A 22281-nucleotide genomic window follows, 5' to 3' on the forward strand; every position below is an offset into this window, starting at 1 on the left:
TATTCATAAAAGCCCTGCTGCAACCCAACATGCATTCCCCAATCATTTCAATACGTCAACGGCCACTAAATGTGTCTCGGTAGAAAGCTGGGGCTTCAAGAATTTCTATGTCAAACCGCCAAAAAAACTACCAATTTGAATCATTCAAAGGAAAATCAGTCTCCCCTGTTTCTGATTTTAGACAAACAAAACATTGTTAGCATTTGTAATTACTAAATGAAAATAGATTACACGATTGTAATGTAATATGTTATTTAATTGATAAAATTAAGAAAATCATAACAATATAAAAAAGCACATACAAACTGAATTGTGTGATAACAATTCACGATGATTAATTTATATAATAATATAGAAACACAACAAATTTTTGTAATTAATAGATTAAACATCTCAGTAAACTGTGATTTATGGACACTTGATTCTCTAATTTGAACACCATAAAACCTCTCACTGCCAACAGTATTAATAAATTCAATTCCTCAAGTTCATTACAATATTAAAAAGTAAACGATGGGTATACAATTATCTCCAATACTTATGTGTACAATGCTTCAAACATAAGTCCACAGGAGGTTTCTATGATATTCCTAAGCCAAATGTAAGAAATCTTGAGTGATTGGAAGTAGAATGTGATTGGGATCAGATTCAATTGCATTTAACTGTTTCATTGGAAGATGCATGTATACAATCCAACTACCGTCTCCTGCAGGGCAATGAGTTGGCATGACATAGCCTGCTTCACCACCCCAAGGGAAATGGTAACTTCCAAACGTAGGCTTTCCCCATCCAAAATCAACCTCATACAAAGGAAACCGCAGTCAACCGCAGTCCAGAAGACACCAAAACTGCAGGTCCTGAGGACTCCATGTCATCTGCTCCGCAGTAAATCTTGGCTAAGACAGGTGTTGGCTTTGTAGTCTCCACGAAGTCAATTAAGCTTTGAAAATGCTCCTCATTCGCTGCACTCTTTATGGCATCATGAATTAACCCTGCACTCGAGCAAAGTGGTTTGTTTTTTATATAAACAGCATTAGACTCAGCAAAGGGCAAGGTTAGAACATTGCCAAAGTAATTAGCAGAAATCCCAATCTTCCTTAATTGTTGGCGGCCATCTACAACTATCCCTATTTTACAATTCATGGTGTCCTTGACCTTGTGGATGCATATCAGTAGCTTCCACAAGTAAGCACTGAAAACCTCTAATTTGGTGTTACTCTTACCATCTTTGTTTGCATTGAATTGGAGGTCCATAATGTTCTTCACATCTAGATAGTATATTCTACTTGCTAAAGAAGGTGGGTCAGGATTTTCTTCGATGGATTCTTGTGAACAATGCCTCACCTACATGTTGTTAATTTCAGCACAGTGAGCAGGGGAATCTCGAGGGCATAATATGGAGCGTGTAATGCTTGGATTCAGAGATACAGTTTATTCATTTCTAGAAAGCTTTGTCCAACTTGTGAAAAACATGTTTGCAGAGTATGCATCTGCAATTCTGTCGTCGAAAGTGTAGCGAACAACAATGCCTACACAGCCAGACTCTGTCACCTGTAAATACCAAAACACTGTTAAGATTGTTATGCAGAAAGCAATAAAAGTTGAAAGAATTATGTGCCCTTACCTGAACAGCAAAGACAGGAATGCCATCTTCTTGAAAGGGCTTTGAAAGTAAAGGTACAAGCTTCCCCTGCACAGACTTATCAGGGTTGTATAAATTCAGCTGACCAAGAGGAGCTGCAGCATAAGCTTGGGTCAAGCGAACTCCCTTGTTATTGCAATGGACCTTTGGTAGGCCAATACTATCTCTAACCAATCTTCCTGTAAATACATAATAGGACATGTAGACACCTAAAAATGTCTCATTGATCATGTACTAATTATTCTTCTAACTGATTAAATAATTCTTTAATTATATAATTAAGTTAATTAACTATTTCTTCTAATTTCATATTTCTTCAACATCTTACTAATTATTATATTTCTTATTCTTTCATCATTTAATCATTTTAACCATTTTCTTAATATTAATTAAATATTTATTATTTAATTAATTATGATTAATTTCCCAATTTAAATAATCTTTATTATTTAAATAAATAAATTCTCAATTTTTATCTTAATCCTATCATCATCTAATCATTAACCCTTTTTATTAATTAAATATTTATTATTTAATTAATTATGATTTAATCCTTTAATTTAAATAATATTTATTATTTAATTAAATTTCATTTCTAAATAATTAAATAATTTCTTTAAATTATTTAATTAACTAATTTACTCTTCTAATTCAAATTCCAAATCCCCAAATTCTAATTCTTCTATTTCATCTAAATTCTTCCAAATTCAAACACATGTGCGTGATTTGAAAAACCAAATTGAAAATCGAAGTCAAGTTCTAAATATATTCAAATGCTAAATTGAATTAAAATAAATTCAATTATTTGAATAAATATCATGCAAAGATTAAATTGAAAATCTAAGTCTAAATGTAAGCACATGCTAAATTAATTAATTAAATCATTTATCTCTCCAAACTCTTTTCCATCTTTCAGTTAGTTTTTTCTAAATTAAGTTTTCTTTGTCATCCTCTTTATTTCCTCCAATCATTCTTTTTTTTCCTTCAGCTAGCTTTTTCTCAAGTAGTTGACTCAATTGATCTTTTCAATCTATTCAGTTTCACTCCTACAATCAGCAGTTCAACTATCAATTTACATGTGAGCTCACCTGAGTTCCACCTCTTGATCAATCTGTTCCACCTTTCAATCAATCTCATCCAAAAATCTATAAATTGAGTATTCAATCCTCAAAATTTCTTTGAATCACGAACTTTGAATCTTTGTGTCACTTGCAGGTTACCAGCACAATATCTGAGAGCCATCATACCACAGAGAAGAGAAGAGCAATGAAAGCTATATGCGATCTTGGAATAGGGAGTTTCATTGAATGATTTTAATTCCTATTTGTTTGATATTGCATTATTTCATTGTCTGTTTAATAGAATTCTTTGATTAGATAGGGATTCGTGATTTTCCTTTGTTTCTAGTTGATATTTTATTAAGATGAATTTTACTTGCACATATTTTGGTGAACCTGACGTGAACAACAATTATTTTACCTTCTCTGTTATTTATGTAATTTTTATAGGTCGTACGGATCTTTCTTTTTTTAACAGATTTTGCATGATTTCGAGAACAAATTTTTCATCACGCAATCGCGCTTACATTGTCATGCAATCGCATAGACAGTGCTACGCATTCAACCCCTCGAGGTCATGCATTCGATCTGACAGGGTCACGCAACCACCCTTTCTAGGTCACACAATCGCCCTTTCTAGAACACGCATTCGCAGGGAAAATTGTTGTTTGTTTCTTTTAGTTTTTTAATTCTTTCTGTTCTTCGATATGTTTAATTCTATCTAAGATTGAGTTAATCTGGAAAAAGATTACTTCTATTGGATGATTTGATTATAACGGTTTATGGCACGAAGGGTACAATTCAGGATTTCAGGTGCAAGAAGGTCAAAGGAACAAAGAAGACAGGCCAAACACTATCAAAGGGTTCTCCAAGCAAAAAAGTTGATACAAGATTCAAAAGATCAACTAGCCTTTGATAGATATAACAACTTAGTTCTTTCTTATCAAGTTAAATATGATCTAATCAATATTGAATGGATGATGAGAGATTTGGCTAGGGCCTCACAATTGGTTTTGCAGGTTTCTGATCGGGTTTAGATTTTTTTTATTTTTTATTTTTTTGTTGTCTACTTGTCTGTCACGCAATAGCTCTGTTAGTATTACACAATCGATCTGTTACTATCACACATTTAGGCTGTCAAGATTACGCATACGCTATGTCAAATTCATGCATTTGATTTGTCATTGTCACGCAATCGCGCAGGTATTGTCACGCATTCGCCTCTGTCAAATTTTAATTTTTTGTCTTCGGTTGATTTGATTTTACTACTAATCTCCTATTTACAGCCTATGGTGGATTTATAGAAAGGATCAGATTAGTATTAGATCAATTGCATGCACAATCTCACACTTCATCTTTTGGTGCTTAAAATCAACAACAGTTAAAATGGACATGCATGCATAATCTCACACTTCGTTGTTTGGTGCTTAAAATGAACATTGACTAAAATTGACATGTATGTATCTCACACTTTGTCTTTTGGGGCTTAAAATCAACAAATGGTTAAAATTGGCATGCATGCCTTCATATTTCAATTTGGTGTTTAAAATGGACATGCACATGTGTATTCAACACCTCAATTTGGGATATAAAATGAACGTGAATCAGGTTGCATTAGATTAAATCATATTTATTTTTTTTAAGGTAAAATTTTTTTATCATGTTTGGGGTGGACCTACTGTTGCATTAACTAACTTTCCACCCACCTTTGGGGTCATGGGAGAAAGGAAGGAGGTGACAATGAAATCCAATTTTATTTTATTCCACGTAGTGAGGGGTATCTTTGACTGGAGATTTCATCACCCCACAGAGGTAATTCAAATTGGGATGCGTTGGGGATATCATCTCTCCCAGCATACTCTCAAGCAGGTTTTTCGAGCCACTATATAAATATACTAGTCAGGTGGCTAGAGTGTTGAGTGAATTCGACGTATGTGGGGACCTTCCGTGCAGATTGTACCCCATAGATACCCCTCATGTACCGTACATTATGAGACAAAAATCCCTTGGTAATAAGATCTTCGGATCTTCGGGGTAAGAGAGATTGGCATGCCCGAGAAGTGTGTGTCGTGGAGTGGAGCCACTGCTTCCAGACTCTCTATCTATTCATCTTGTTTTGGTATTTTGCTAGGGGGCCTCATTGAATGATGTCCACTTTCTAGCCTAAGATTGTATTTTGTGCTTTTATATGTATTGTTGTATCAAACCAGTATTGAGTCAGTCCTTTGGGCTATTTCAGGCCCTATCCTGCGTATCCCTGAATTTTCTGAGATTGTTTGAAAAACCAGTTCAGTCAACTATATTTACCTCCAAACAATTGTTCTCAAACTTGAAAAACCACAAAACTTGTCCTACACACGGAGTTACTAAAAACAAAGTCCATCTTTAAAACGTCAAAACTCAAAGGTTTATACACTTGTGACCATAGGAAGTCTTTGCATAGTCCTTGCATAGTCCTCATTTATGTCCTTACTATCGTCCTAAGTATTTGCATAAATCCTTGCATAGTCCTCATTTACGTCCTCACTATCGTCCTAAGTCCTTGCATAATCCTTACATAGTCCTCATTTACGTCCTTATTATCATCCATAGTCCTTGCATAGTCCTTGCATAATCCCCATTTACGTCCTTATTATCGTCCATCGTCTTCACATAAGTCCTTGTCTAGACCTTATATATGTCTATCTTAGTTTGTCGTCATTTGCATAATCATCCTAGAAAGTCATACCCCAAATGTCCACAACACAATCAGTGGATCAATCAAACTCAACCTCAACTCAAACAAGTTTGTCCAGTTCAACAAATCAAACATTGTCACATCTAGAGAAATAGAGAAAATATCTTATATGTTGTGATCTTAGGTCCAAACCAAACAAGAAAACATCATGGATTTGAATTATACATTTCATAGGGAAGGTGGAGGATTCATCCCTTCCATTCCTATTCCATCGCCATCCATAGAAATATTAGCTCAACAAATAAAAACTTTGCAATAACAAGGGACAAACATGGCTAGTCCTGACAACCATAGGGGTTGGTTAGAAAATAATGATGAGAGAAGTGATGACCACAAGGGGATTAGTATCAGGCCAACCTTCTTATTCTTGTGAGACCATTCAAATATGCCAACCTTCATTCTTCAACAAAATCGTTCCTACCTCAGTTCAACCAACATTAGAGTCATGTAAACCTTCTTTTTCTTTCAACCCACTACATCAATCATACCAATCACATCAACCCAACATTCAAACCTCTTACAACCAAAATCAAACCCCATTCAACCAAATTCCAAATCAAAATTCATACCAACCCAACATTCAAACCTCGTTCAACCAAAATCAAACCCCATTCAACCAAATTCAAAATCAAAATTCATATTAACCCAACATTCAAACCTCGTTCAACCAAAGTCCAAATCAAAATTCATATCAACCCAACATTCAAACCTCATTCAACCAAAATCACACCCTTTTCAACCAAAGTCCAAATCAAAATTCATTCAACCAAAATCAAATATATTTCACCCAAAATCAAACATCTTTCAACCAAAATCAAATTCCTCTCAACCAAATCCCAAATAAGCCATATCTATTCACCATTTCATCAGCCCCAAAAATCACATAGAACCAATCCATGCCATCTCTATCCAATAACACAACCTCCCAAGGGCTATCCATTGTACAAATCCAATCTAATTCATGTCATAATTCAAAGGATCTCATTCAAAATCCTTCTTCATCAAGCCAAAATGTTGAAACATTCCAACAATCTCCCATGCATTTCCAAAATCCTTCCCTGTGTCAAGAGGATGATCCAAAATCAGAAGAAATGAGTCCTAAAATAAATAAAGATCAAGAGCAACCACTTCCATCCTACCCAATTTTTGATCAAGATCCCATCGACCAAGAATCTTATGATGATCCCCTCGCTCTTTTCTATTCCATTCATAATTAAACCCTTCCATCTCAAGAACAAAGTGTCATTTCAAGTCCCATCCAACATCCACCTCCTAAACAAGATCAGGACATCTCTTCCATCCTTCATAATAATCCTTTTCCAAGACAAGATCAAAGCATACCTTTACCTTCATGTCCTAAACAAGATCCCATTATTTCTCCAACTCCTGATCAAGGTCCCTCCATCGCTTCACCTCCATGTCATAATCCTCCATGTTCTTCACAATATTTCCTCTCAAATGAACTTACCATTTCTCCTCGTGATCCCAATCCCTCTACACAAGTTGTTCATGAACCCCTTATCAATGAAATCACCAATCCAGATCATACTACATAGAGAAACTTGTCAACAATTGTATGTATGCCATCATCAAATGCTAATGTAGTGACAAAAACAAGCATAACACCAACTAATAAGATCAACACCTGGTTGACTTCATCATCCTCTTCAAGTGCATCAATAAAAATAGGCATAACACCCACTCATGTCATAACTTCAGAACTAGAATCAATTTGTCTCACATACCCACACTTGAAAGACTGGGGGCAAGAGGATCTACCACAATTGAATTGCATTGATTTTCATAAGGCTATAGTTGAATTTAGGGGTTCTAGAGCTGGATTTCCATCTGATGATCCACAAAATCCAAAAACTAATAGAATCAACATTGGAGATACTAAACATGTACACCCAACTGAGTCCTTATATCCTATTGAAAAACACATCTTTATCTGACTCTTTAAACAAAGACCATTGAACTACCTACACAAAACTCTCTGACCCGATGAACAACAAGCACCTTAAATGATATTATATCTAAGGGCTAGGATAGTTTAGGTTTTACTTTCCGCATTGCACATCATTTTATTCAAAGAACTGGGTCGCATACAATTTCTTTCCAAGCACCATCATATTTATAATTCGCATTCACAAAATTTCTGCATTTTCATATACCAGCATCAATAAAACAAGGCAACTGACCAATTTTATCATCTGTTTGCATTCAAGAGAAGCAAGGGTCATCTCCTTTCTTAGATATTCAAACATGAAGTCCTTGAGTTCCTAAGGTCATTCATTTGCAATATTACCCTGTGACGACGCTTTACTTGTGGTTGGGTAGTGATTTCACTATTTGAGACTTGTTAACCCAAAATCTATCAATTGCTATATCTCAAGCATATTAAGAAGATCTCTAATTCATTCTAGACACCTAGTTGATTATATGACTAATGAAAAATCTAAAATTCTACTTCAGTGCCGTTGTAATTGTCACACCCAAGTAGGTTTCATTACTTACAAGTCAAGGAAAGAAAATAAAAATAAAAAGAGCTATGCCAAATATCCATCTCAAGGAAAAAGAGCAATGATATATAACTGAAATATCATGTATGCAAATGTGATAAAAAACTTGACTATGGGAACATGCAAGTAACTCCATCAGGGCTATGAACGCCTACTGGCAATGGAGCAATATTTGAGAAATTATAGTCTATAACCTCGTCAGAGCTCTAAAAGCTTGCTGGCAGTGAGGCTCTATTCAAGATATTTTCAAGTTAGGATAATCTATGTAGCTAATCATATAGGATGTTAAGGATCTTTAGTGGACACAAGAGTGGAATTAACTCACCTGCACACACATGGGCAAAAGAAGATCAAAGTTTCAAGAACCAATGGGGAAGTTTTTCACGTCTCCATTTATAAATCCTAGTCACTAAGTGTGTTAATTTGGATGTTCCAAGGGACCTTAGGGATCGATTGACCACTTATCTATGAAATGTTTTGCACCTCCATTTCAATTGGTGTATTACAAATGCTAAAACAAATACAATCAATCTTGTTCAAATAGGGAATGCATCTTTATTCTTGCATCTTGCATTCACATAGGTCATGTCAAAAATTCATTGTCTCCACATTCATTCTGTAGATCACCATATCATATAGGTCTGTACACTGGGGGTATAACTGAAAAAAAAATCCTAAAAATCATATAAAGTCTTAAAAAATCCTAAAAATCATATAAAGTCCTAAAAAAATCCTAAAAAGTTATATAAAGTCCTGAAAAAATTGAAAAACATTGAAAAACTCAAAATCCAAAAACAATGAAAAAATCAAAGCGAAAAATAGTGAAAACCATAAAAAATACCAAAAACATCTGCAAAAAGTCCTGAAAAAAAAATCATCCAAAAATATTCAAATATGGAAAACATAACAACCAAAAGCATTTGCAAAACAATCCTTCAAAAATACCAAAAATGTCTGCAAAAAGTCCTGAAAAAATATACCAAAAACATTCAAATATCAATCCACATAATCCAAAAATAGTGAAAAAACTCTTGGAAAAGAACTAAAAATCGAAAATCAATCAAACAAAAAACTTGCAATAAAATGTTTTGTGAGAAACAAATACCCTAGCAGATATCCAACAAACACTTTGCACGAAGTTAACAAAGGATACGACTATCCAGTCAAACATTTGCAATCAACTGATCAAACTGTCTTATCAATTGTATCATATCCATATCAAAGTGATCATTATCTTGTCTTAAATAGAAGAGGATACACTCGAAATCAGACAAGTCAGTCTTAAACGGGGCCCACAACTTTATGAGATTAGACATTATCAACCATCACATCAAGCAACTGAGAACCAAGGCACAAGGTCAGTATAGCTGTTGAATTTTGTCTGGGTCAGTCTTTATCTTTTATCATTTGGCGACAAATATTGTTCCTATGCTACTCAGGGTTGTCCACAAGTGACTAGAGGAGCCATGATGGGCATTATCTTTTTCTTTGTTTGCTGCTTGTCTGCTACGTGCTTGTTTCTTCAATGAGATATCTTTACATCTTGGTTTCTTATACCCTGATGTGCTAAGCTTCATTGTTCAATAATAAGGTTCAGTGATAAATATATATTGCACAATAAATAATGACACAAATTCGTGATTCATTCAATTTCATTTTCATCTCATCTGTTTATTGCTAGTTTGTTGATTCTTCTCTCAGCGTCTCTTTCTTAATCAGTTTCTATCATCTAAGATTGTTCTATTTCATTCTAAGGTTTATTCTCTCATATTCTATCTCAATATCATCTTCACATTACCTATCTCTATCTCTAATAAACTAACTATTCTTTCATCTCACATTGTTTTTTTTTTCGAGAGATCATTCATGTCTTTAATGCACAGACAATCTCTCGAGGGGGCATTACACCCTAAGTATCACTGGGGCATACTGGGGCAAAAAAATTTGTTTTCTTTGAAAAAACATCGTTTCGACATTGTCTCAAAGAAGGGCAAATATAGACACCTAAAAATCTCTCATTGATCATGTACTAATTATTCCTTTAATTGATAAAATAATTCTTTAATTATTTAATTAAGTTAATTAACTATTTCTTCTAATTTCATATTTCCTCATCATCTTACTAATTATTATATTTCTTATCCTTTCATCATTTAATCATTTTAACCATTTTCTAAATATTAATTAAATGTTTATTATTTAATTAATTATGATTAATTTCCCAATTTAAATAATCTTTATTATATAAATAAATTAATTCTCAATTTTTATCTTAATCCTATCATCATCTAATCATTAACCTTTTTTATTAATTAAATATTTATTATTTAATTAACTATGATTTAATCCTTTAAATTAAATAATCTTTATTATTTAATTAAATTCCATTTCTAAATAATTAAATAGTTTCTTTAAATTATTTAATTAACTAATTTTTTCTTCTAATTCAAATTCCAAATCCCCAAATTCTAATTCTTCTATTTCTTCCAAATTCATCCAAATTCAAACACATGTACATGATTTCAAAAACCAAATTGAAAATCGAAGTCAAATTCTAAATATATTCAAATGCTACATTGAATTAAAATAAATTCAATTATTTGAATAAATATCATGCAAATATTAAATTGAAAATCCAAGTCTAAATGCAAGTACATGCTAAATTAATTAATTAATTCAATTAATTAATTAAATCATTTATCTCTCCAAACTCTATTTCCATCTTTCAGTTAACTTTTTTTAAATTAAGCTTTCTTTGTTATCCTCTTTATTTCTTCCAATCATTCTTTTTCTTCCTTCAGTTAGCTTTTTCTCAATCAGTTGACTCAATTGATCTTTTCAATCTATTCAGTTTTACTCCTACAATCAGCAGTTCAACTATCAATTTACATGTGAGCTCACCTGAGTTCCACCTCTTAATCAATCTATTCCACCTTTCAATCAATCTCATCCAAAAATCTATAATTTGAGTATTCAATCCTCACAATCTCTTTGAATCACGAACTTTGAATCTTTGTGTCACTTGTAGGTTACCAGTGCAATATCTGAGAGCCATCATACCACAGAGAAGAGAAGAGCAATGGAAACTATATGCGATCTTGGAATAGGGAGTTTCATTGAATGATTTTAATTCCTATTTGTTTGATATTGCATTATTTCATTCTCTGTTTGTTAGAATTCATTCGTGATTTCCCTTTCTTTCTAATTGATATTTTATTAGGATGAATTAACTGGAGGAATAAGGAGATCTAGATTTGACAGAGGAAGGATGTGCTGCTGCATTGGAAGAGCAGGCACTATAACTTCTGTGTTAACAATCTTCAACTCATAATCTTTGGGAATGGGAGCGCTAAGCGAAGCCATCTCAGCACAATCTCTACAAGCTTATCCACGAATGCAAGCTTCAACCATTCTTGTTAATTTATAGCATTAGAAGTGCCGATTTGCTTGGTTTACTACTGATTAAGCCCATTCCGAGCTATTGCCTAAACAAAATTTCTTGTTAATTCTTCAGTAGCCTGTACCACACAATATAAATTTTCTCTTATCCAAAACGATGAGGAAGATGTTAATGTAAAAATTGCTCTGGTCCCGTACTATTTTGTTCTCCATGGTGTAAATATTGTCTTATCCAAAACGACGTTAAACCTGCAAACTAAGAATTGTGGAGGTCATTCTGTGCTCGTCTATTCCCACGATTTAAATATTGTTTAATTCAATTGTTCAAATTAAATTCTCTCTAATAAGGTAGAGTTTATTTATAAATAACACTGTTTCCTACTTTAACACATATTTGCTAATCTAGCATTTCCTTCTGCAGCTTTTAAAACATGTCAAAAGCTTCAATGATTGGGTCCCCCGGGTTTAATTGTGTGTCCCGCAAAATTAGGCGCTCAATTTAAACCTACACCTGTATGATCTTTTACTCTCACGCCTTTAATATAGAATTATGTTGTACTTTGTTTTAAAAGTTTAAATTTAAAAAATCATTAAATTTTGATTCAGTGTTCGATTATGTAAGCATCATTTAGATGGGAAGAATGTTTCATTACATTTATATTTATGAGAGCTAGGTTTGTTAATTGAGAGTGAATCTCATGTGAACAATTTTCTAATGACATCAGTAACTTTTTCTTCATTACCTATTCATACTTCCGCATCTTTTAAGCACTTATTTCTTGTGGATGAGGATGTTATTCCACCACCACTACCAATTAAGTCGAATTTACCTAGATGAGTCTATAAGATTCTTGATGTACCTATATTTTTGGCTGGTGATCCTCTAGATTCCTATCATACACTCTCATAGATATGAGGTATTAGTATTTTGAGTCATGTTATTTTGGATGATCCTGAAAATTTTTTTGATGTCATTAATATTCCTAAGTGCAACCCATCTATAATAGAGTAGTATTCTTATTTCACGAGAATTTTAAGAATCTCAAGAATCCTTTCTATTTTTATTCTTGAGAAAAAACTTAGTGTTTTATGTATGGTTTTTTTAGGCCTCTTTAACCTATTCTATTTTCTTCACATACGGTTTTATCAAGAGATTTTCATTGTCCCCTATTCCAATATACCTAAATGTGGCATGATTTTAGATTGAAAATTCTCTTTAGTATTTAGAACGTTAGAAATGTAGCTATTTGTCATGGAATGCATTATATAGTAGTATTTGTCTATGTATACTAATAGAAAGCTTACACTTGAAAATGGTAAGCTCCTAATGATAGTGTTATTACTAGACATAGAGTTAGAAATCAAGGGTCTATTCATGATAACCCTACCTAAGTATCCCCTTTGAGAAATCAAAGACTGTTTAATTTTTGACTATTAATTAAGTGTAAGCTTTCTATTTCCTTAATTCCATACCATTCAATGTCAATCATTAGTGCACAAACACATGCATATTCAAATAGGCTTCATATTATTCTATAATACCAATCATTAGTGCACAAACACATGCATATTCAAATAGGTTTCATATGATTCTATAATACCAATCATTAATGCACAAACACATGCATATTCAAATAGGCTTCGTATGAAGCTGTAATACCAATCATTAATGCACAAACACATGCATATTCGAATAGGACTCATATATGCGCAAACACATGCATATATGGACAAAAACACATGCATATTCAAATAGGACTCATGATTCTCTAATACCAGAGTTCACCTAGTGATTGATTGAAACATACATCACTTATATAGAGGAGGACCATTTTCTCACCTGCCACATACATCCCTTATAAACCAAAAACTTGTACAACACACAAGGCATATGGGTCTAAAAATCCAGTCTAAACCGCTGTTTATAAAAAATGGACCCACAACTTATTTCTAATGCCAAGGAACAGAACCCTAAGGGATATATTTGTGCCACAAACTTTAGATTGCTAAACTATGAAAATAAATTGGCCAATGGATGAGGCTTTACAAAAAAGAGAAAGTGCCAGCAGCAGGCGAAAGAGAAGTTACAACCATGAGGAAAGAAAAATGGGCAAACAAGCCCGATCCAGCCAAAGATTAACATGACCAAGCAAAACTGTGAACTAGCATTTGTTGTGCAGGATCTTAAACCATTGCAGAAATGTGCCTAGGCTGACTAATGTAGAACATTCTGGAAAAAAATCATCCATAGCAGATGTTGCAGGCAGTATTGATGTCAAAAGCAATGAAAAAAAGAACAAATAATGGTATGACTCGAGCTCCAAAAAAAATTATACGGGCTACTGAAAATGGAAGGATAGTATGATTGCAAACCATTGCCAATAGGAAAATCGCAGGATGAAAGAACAATTGATAAGCCAATGCCAAAATCTACGATCAATGAGATCAAAATTTTTGCGACGACACTAACTTCAAAAAACGATACCGAACAAGATGTCTTTGCAGATAAAGATACTATTGGAAAGATAAAATACTATTGGAAAGTAATGCTGGTGAAGCTGTTTTTTATTTCATTCGTAGTCATTTTCATTCACGAAACGACTTAAATCACACACATTAAGCTTACATTTTTAGACTTCAAAGTCTTAAACACTCAGAATTGACTAACATTTTTTAGGCTTAATATGTTGCCTAATGTGTGTGGTCACACTATGATTACACTTCTAGACTTAAAAATGTTAAATACTCAAAGTTGACTAACATCCTCTAAACTGAATATATTGCTTAATGTGTGTGATATAAGGACGGCCCTCATCCACTAGCCATCCTCATCGGCTAGCCTCTACTATAAATAATGTTTTATTGTTTTTCACAATGGTGGATTGCGATTGGTCTTTTATTAGTTAGTTTATGTTTTTTATGTGATGTTGTTAATATTGTATTGAGCATTGCTTCTACATAAGCTGCTCTCTTTTCTTTTGTAATTTTTGAGATGCATATAGAGTTGTTCTTAATCTTTGTGTGTATATAAACTTGTATTTCTGCAAGTATTTATTATTTTGTTTATTGTAATATTTCTGTCATTATTTATCTTTTGGGACAGTTTTTCTCAATTGTTCATTTGGTATTAGAGTAGGTGATTGTGTTTAGAGTTTCATAATGTCAAATACTAACTCTTTTTCCAATCTAGAACTCAATGGAAGTGATCATGATTAATTAAGTATAAAAATGATGAATTTCTTAGTAGAAAATGATATGTGAGAAATTGTAGAAATAGAGTATGAAGAGCCTCAAGATTAGAATGCATTTGCAACAAATGATGTAATGGCTAAGAGGATGCACATGCTTTATTTCACATTCAGATTGCTCTTGACAAGAGCTTGCTTCCAAGAATTGCAGGTGCAAAGACTGTTAAGGATGCTCAAAAGACTCTAAAGGAAGCTTACCAGGGCAATGATCAGATCAAGGCTGTGAAGCTACAAACCTTGAAAAGGGAGTTTGAGAATTTAAAAATGTAGGAAACACAAAATGTAAGTGTTTATTGTTTAAGGGTAAAAGATGTGGTCAATAAAATAGCTACTTTGGGTGAAATCGTGACCAAAGAAGTTGTGGTTAAGAAGGTGTTGAGGTCTCTAATATCGAGATGGAACAATGTTGCCATCATTATTGAAGGAAGCAAAGATTTGTCAACTCTTAAATATGATCATCTTGTCGAATTTCTAACGTCACATGAAGAAAAATTGAAAAATTCTTAAAGCTTTTTCATCTAAGATACAAATCTCAAAAAATGGAGATGCAAGCAGTAGCTCCAAGAACCATCGAGGGCAAGGTAGAGACCAAAATTAGACTTTTTCAAGAGGCACTATAACTTATGTGTTAACAATTTTCAACTGATAATCTTTGGAAGTGGAAGGGTTAATAGAAGCCATCTCAATACAATCTCTACAAGGTTTTCCATGAATGCAAGTTTCAACCATTCTTGTTAATTTATGGCATTAGAAGTGCCGATTTCGTCGATTTACTACTGGTAAATCCCACTTTGAGACATGTTAAAAGTAAGAATTGCACTGGTCATATCATGATGGTTAATTTCACATGATTCTGTTCTCTACCATATTAATATTGTCGGGATTCGAAACAATGTGAAACATTTTTAAAGTGAAAATTTGCACTATGTTAATTGTATACTATTGACTTATCCCAAATGACGTGAAACCTGCAAACTAATAATTTCACTGGTCTTATAGTGATTGTTAATCATGTGCTTCTCTTTTCCCACAATTTAAATATTGTTTAATTCAATTGGTTAAAATGAAGTTTTATGTACTGATGGGGAGATTGATCTAGTAGCAAAACAATATCTTTATCTAGTTCAGTTAAAAAAAATAAAAAGTTCATACAAAATATGTAATAATTAGAACATATGGTGATACCTTAATCAAGAGACAGAAGCTAAGCTGGTTCCAAAAACACAGTACGTTTATATAGAATCTACATAACATGAAAGTTAGTCACACATTTTACACTGTTGATCGTGCAAGCTATGGCTGCAATTTTCCAAGCAGTCAATAACACAATGTATGACTGCGTTGTTTTGGAGCCAAAATAGCTGTGTCTTAATCTAGATATCAAAACATATCATCTTTCAAAATATATAAAAAAACTAGATTTTACACATACATTCATCAAGCTAATAGACATTTAAAAAATATTAAATGAGTCTAATTAATAATCTACAAACATTCTCATACATTTTATTTATTGTTAAATGAAGATACATCACAAGATCATAGTGTGGGTTTTAGTATTGTTTGATTGGCTAACAAATCACTACCCATCTAAAAATATACATTACACATATATAGACACACTCACTCAAGTTCAATTTATCCCTTAAATAACTCAACCAATAAAAATTAAAAATGATTTACATTATAAATTTTAGATAAGCCCATATTGTTATAATATTAAAATGTCATTCACAAATATGGAAACTATGAACAAGGGGGGTCTAAGTTATGTAAGTTTTTCTCTCTACTATGATCCCTTTGTTTCTCCCTTTTTCATCATATTTCTAAATAAATTCTTGTAGATACTTAATACCCACATAAGAAGATGCAAATATATATTAAATTTAGATGCCCATGAGTAGTACAACTAGAGAGAATGATATACTTCATAGGGATCATTTTCCTAAAATTGTACCGAAAAATACATCATAAATCTACCTAAATGTACCATGGAAGCAATCAGAAATTTTCTTCTTCGATCTATAAATATTCTCTACATTAAGGATTCCTTTAGATATAGTCTGAAAAGGTAAGGATAATCTCATGAAATCTACTACAAACATAGCTTGAATATAGAGTGTAAACATCAAGCTACGAAATCCTAACCACCAAATTAATTAAGGCTTCCTTTTTCATTCATTTTTTCCTATATAGATATCTTCTCTTTTATTTAAAATATACTTTTTGGCATGAACAAATCAAATATTATGGTTGGTGGCATTGTAAATGCATTAATGATCTCTTCTCTACCATAACTAAACTTCTTGTGAATAGACCCAAAATGATGAACATTTGTTCCTTGGTGATAAAGGACCTTTTATGATGGTTTTAAATCTTTTACGAATCATTGAATACATTATAGGTTATCCATGAGGGTGGGTGGAAGTTTTGAACTATCAAAAGTCAAGGAGAATCCATATCGCATGCCTTCAATTATGTTGTAGAGGTTCATGGGTGACTAGGAAGTCAGTCACAAACATGATGTAGAATGCATAAATTATTTTGAGGATTTAATTTTGTTATGGAATTTCATAATATAAAATGTGAACTGTCAAGTTTAAATCCTACCTCATGATAGATAATAGGGAAAGGGAATTTTGATAGGCTAGTAGTTATAAAGATAAAATGAGATGCAAGTAAGATTATCAGACTTGGTACTCAAGGATGGGAAAGTTTGACAATCTGATTTGAAAGAATTAGAATATCTGTTGGTAATGAATCAGGATATCAGGGATAAGAATAAATGCATGACATTAAAGGAAATCCTAAAATTTTGCATCTCTAACAAATAGAGAAAACACTAAGGAAAACACTAGAAAAAACCTATACTTAGACTATTTATGAGCTCTTATATTTCTTGACACTTAGGGGACCCACATAGGATGTCTCAAATTGATTATCAATAATATGTTGAAAAAAGGGTTAAATATACAAAATGATAATAGAGTGGTAAGAAATGAGACACAAAATAATGGGATGCCAACATTGTCTCTAGTTGGGGATATGCATCTCTTACAAGCACAACAAGAAATGAAATCTCCAAGAACAAAAATGAGAAAACAAATGGATTAGGATTGACTTATAGAAAAGAATAAAAATATATGAGTAAAACAAACTAGAGATTACAATTCACTTTAGATTTTAATATCTCTCATTTATTCCCAAATATCCTAATCTTGCTAGAGATGTACAAGTAAAACTAAACTATATCAAAATCTAAAGTGAGTAAAAATCTAATTACTGTAGAGGACAAAAGAAGAATAGAAGAAAAAAACTGACATCAAATGGAGGAGCTTTCCACCTCACATTCCAATGCGTATAATGGACTACAATGTGCCACACTATCATCCTCACACAATTGATTCAAAAATTTCGAAAATGCTCATTTATAGTGCTTAATTTTAATTGACTTGCACACATATATATAAAAAAATGGAGATTGTTTAGGGGTTTTCCATAGTTGAAACCCCATTTTTCTCTTCTTATATCCATGGATAGCTAGAGATAAAATATGCTAAAATGATTAATGAGTAATATTAAATCCTAACAATATTAGGATTTTAAAAGTAGAGATATAAATATTTATATGTCTTGACTGATCATGCTACAAGAAGTACATGGCTACAAGAAGTTTGCAACTACGAGAAGGATGTTAGAAATTAGATATAATTTAATTGTTAGTTATAATTTAAGTTATTAACAATTAAATTTATGAAACTGAAGTTTTCTGGATGATGAAAGGTCAACAATTTCTTGTAGTGGCAGTGAGGGTTCTAATGGAAATTTATAAACAACAGATCATGTTGGTGATTGGTTTACAATTGCTAAATTTTTTTAACTCATATTGTTGGATAATAATAATATTGGATGGCTACTTTCTCCATGGATATAGCCCATATTGGGTGAACACCATAATTTGTGTATCACTATGTACATTTTTCTTATTTTTATTTCTACACCTTTAAATTTGCATTATAATTGTTCATTTTCTTATTCCTTCACCTATAAATTCCTAACAATTGATATTAGCACTTGGTGAATTTGGTCTTTTGATAAGGGCTTCTAGATTTGAGAGGGAAAAATGTCTAAAGAAGGAAAATTCAAGGTCAAAAAATTTAGTGGTCAAAATTATCAATTATGGAAAATGCAGATGGTGTAATTTTATACCCTAGGTTTGTTAAATAGATTTATATCCTTTAATTATGCCCTACATTGTAATCAGATTTGTAGCATTTTAATAAGTCATAATTCAGTAAAATCAGAAATGAAGGAAGTAGATGAGAGACAAACAAAAATACCATGGGAAAACCTCCAAGGAGGAAAAACCTAGCATTAAAGACCCTTAGGTCAAATTATATATTCTCTTGATAGAAAAAGTACAATACTTAGCTCCCTTTACAAATCTGAATCCTTCATGAATGACAGATCTGCACTTCTTCAAGTTTGTACCAAAATTGCCTTTTTCCTCTAGAACTAGTTCGCATAAGTCTGGACAATTTCGCACCCTCAAGAGAAAGTTCACACTTCTTCAGGCAGAGCTAATTCGCTGAATAATGAATGAGTGATATTGACTTGCAAGGTGTCTTATATTTATATGAATCTTTAACTTTTTTTTATTGCAAGTCGGCCTCCTTTAATTTGGGCGCCAATATGTGTTGTACCATGGGGTTTTTAGGATAGGGTTGGGCTTAACCTTGGGGCACATTATCCTTTAGGATAGGGCCCAGTCCTAAATGGGTTTGGATGTTGCCTTTAAGACAATCCGAACCCATACATTATCCTAGTTACAAACAACACTCCCTCTTAACTAGGGAAGAAGAGAATACATAATCTGAACCTTTAGAGTTCCATCTAGCACACAAGCATAGAATTACATCTTCCACCTAGCACACAAGCATAGGATGGTTCTAGCACACAAGCATAGAAAGTGTAATACACAAGTGGGTCTTTACATAATTACAATTATCCATCTGGCACACAAGCATAGATTGGACATAATTCATTCTTGCACACAAGCAAAGAGTGATTCAAAGTGCTGCAGAAGAGTCACTGAGATTGAAGCTCCCTCTCAATCAAGGTTCTATTTTCCACAATGCCAAGTCTGTCTCTGAAGTATTCGAACTTCACTCTGGATAAAGGTTTGTTAAGGATGTCCGCAATATTTTCATCTGTGCTAATGTACTTTAGATGAATGGTGCCTCTTTGCACCATGTCCCGAATGAAATGATAGTGAGTTTCCACATGTTTCGACTGATCATGGAATACGGGATTTACTGACATCTTTATACAGCTTTGATTATCACAATGAATGGTGGTAGGACCACTATCTTGACCAAATAATCCAACAAGGATCTTGCGAAGCCACACTGCTTCTCTGGATGCAACAAATGTGGCAATGTACTCAGCTTCTGCAGTGCTGAATGCTACCGAAGATTTCTTTCTACATGCCCAACAGATCCCTGCAGAGCCCAAGTTGAAGCAGATACTTGAAGTACTTTTCCTATCCTTGACACTTCCTGCCCAATCTGAATTTGAGTAGCCTTCCAAGAGGATTGAGGTATTAAGTGAATACTTCATCCCATAACCAATCGTGCCACGTAGGTATCTTAGAATGTGCTTGGCAGCAACCAGGTGAACAAGTTTAGGTAAGCTCATGAACTGACTGAGAGAGTTCATAGCATAGCAGATATCTGGCCTAGTATTGACTAGGTACATCAGGGAACCAATCAACTGCCTATACTCAGATGGATCTGCAAAATCAGAGTTAGCTGCAGAAACACTTAACTTCTTTAAGTTAGATTCCATAGGAGTATGCATAGGTTTACAATCTATCATTCTAAATCTTTTCAAAATATCAATAGTATATTTTCCTTGACTTAGAAAAATTTCATTGGATCTTTGCCATACTTCTAACCCTAGGAAGTAATGCATTAGACCTAAGTCTTTCATCTCAAATTCTGAGGCTAATTCCTTCTTACATCTTATGATTAATTTACTTTCACCGGTGAGAAATAAATCATCCACATACAAAACTAAAATAAGCATCTCATCATTATAAACTTTCAAGTAAATGTTAGCATCGACACCATTCTTGCAAAATCCTAAGCTTAGTAACTACTTATCAATTCTTTCATACCAAGCACAAGGAGCCTGTTTGAGCCCATATAAGGCTTTTGTCAACCTGCAAACATGAGAATCTCTTTTATGGATTACATAACCTTCTGGTTGCTCAATGTAGACTTCCTCCTTAATGATACCATTGAGGAAGTTTGTCTTAACATCCATTTGATGTAGCTCCCAACCTTTGGCTGCAGCAATAGCTATTATAGATCTAATAGAAGTATATCTAGCAATAGGGGCAAAGGTTTCTTCATAATCTATTCCTTCCTTTTGAGAAAAACCACGAGCTACAAACGTAGCTTTATATTTTTCAATACTACCATCAATATTATGTTTAATTTTAAACAACCATTTAGAGGAAACAACAGACTTACCTTTGCGTCTGGGTACAATGTCCTAGACATCATTCTTGATGATAGACCCATACTCTTCATCCATGGCTAATTTCCAAGCATGATGGGACATAGCTTCTTCGACATTGTGAGGTTCAAACTCAATGATATTTCACATCACAGAAATGCAGTTGTTGTGATTTTGGAATCTCTTGCTATTTCTAAAGGTTCCTCTTGGAGCAGCAAATCCTTCAGCATCTTGAATCATGTTTCTAACCCAAAGTGGTCTCTTCTTGTAGACCACAATATCCTGAGGTATATTGATAGAGTGCATGGGTTCTAATGGGTCATTCTGAACTTCCTGATATGGAAGGTCAATAGACTCCTCCTGTATCTCAGGGTTAGCATCAACTATTGAATCTTTATTTTCAATCACCATATCATTATTATTGGACAATGAACCTTTAGATCTTTTGAAAGCAATATCTTCTTCAAAAGTTACATCTCTACTTACCTCAACATACCTTTGACCTGGAATGTAGATCCCGAAGGCTTTGGAAGATTCATTGTATCCCACTAACATGCCTTTCTTTCCAGATGGATCCAACTTGGTTTGTTTTTCTTTAGGCACATGGACATACACCGGGCTCCCAAATATCCTTAGGTGACTGATGTCAGGTTTGATTCTTGTAAATGCTTCTTCAGGAGTTACATCCTTTAGGGTGTGATGAGGACATCTATTTTGAATATAAACTATTGTTTTGGATGCTTCTGCCCATAGAAAAGGTTGCAGGTCTTGATCATGGATCATGGCTCTTGCAGCTTCAATAATGATCCTATTCTTTCTTTCAGCAACTCCATCTTGCTGAGGATTGTAGGGAACGTGGAACTCCCTCTCAATTCCTGCTTTAACACAAAAGTCGTAGAAACTACCTGAGGTGTATTCACCTCCATTGTCAAACCTCAAACATTTAATTCTATTTCCTATAGTATTTTCAACTAAGGCTTTGAATTTTTTAAATCTGTTTAGGACTTCTTCAAACTCTTTGGCTTTAAGAAAAAAGATCAATGTTTTCCTAGAGAAATCATCTATGAAGATAACATAATATAGGAAGCCGCTAGGAGATGCTACAGACATAGGACCACATAAATCTGAATGAATAAGTTCTAACCTTTCTTTA

At 33.4% G+C, this 22281-nt stretch overlaps 1 pseudogene; it reads right to left on the reverse strand.

Moving 5' to 3' along the window:
• Positions 1-590: 590 nt before the first annotated feature.
• Positions 591-11322, reverse strand: LOC131856582 (coniferyl alcohol acyltransferase-like; annotated as a pseudogene).
• Positions 11323-22281: the final 10959 nt, after the last annotated feature.

This window comes from Cryptomeria japonica, chromosome 7, assembly GCF_030272615.1.
Source record: "Cryptomeria japonica chromosome 7, Sugi_1.0, whole genome shotgun sequence".
Lineage (NCBI taxonomy): Eukaryota > Viridiplantae > Streptophyta > Pinopsida > Cupressales > Cupressaceae > Cryptomeria > Cryptomeria japonica.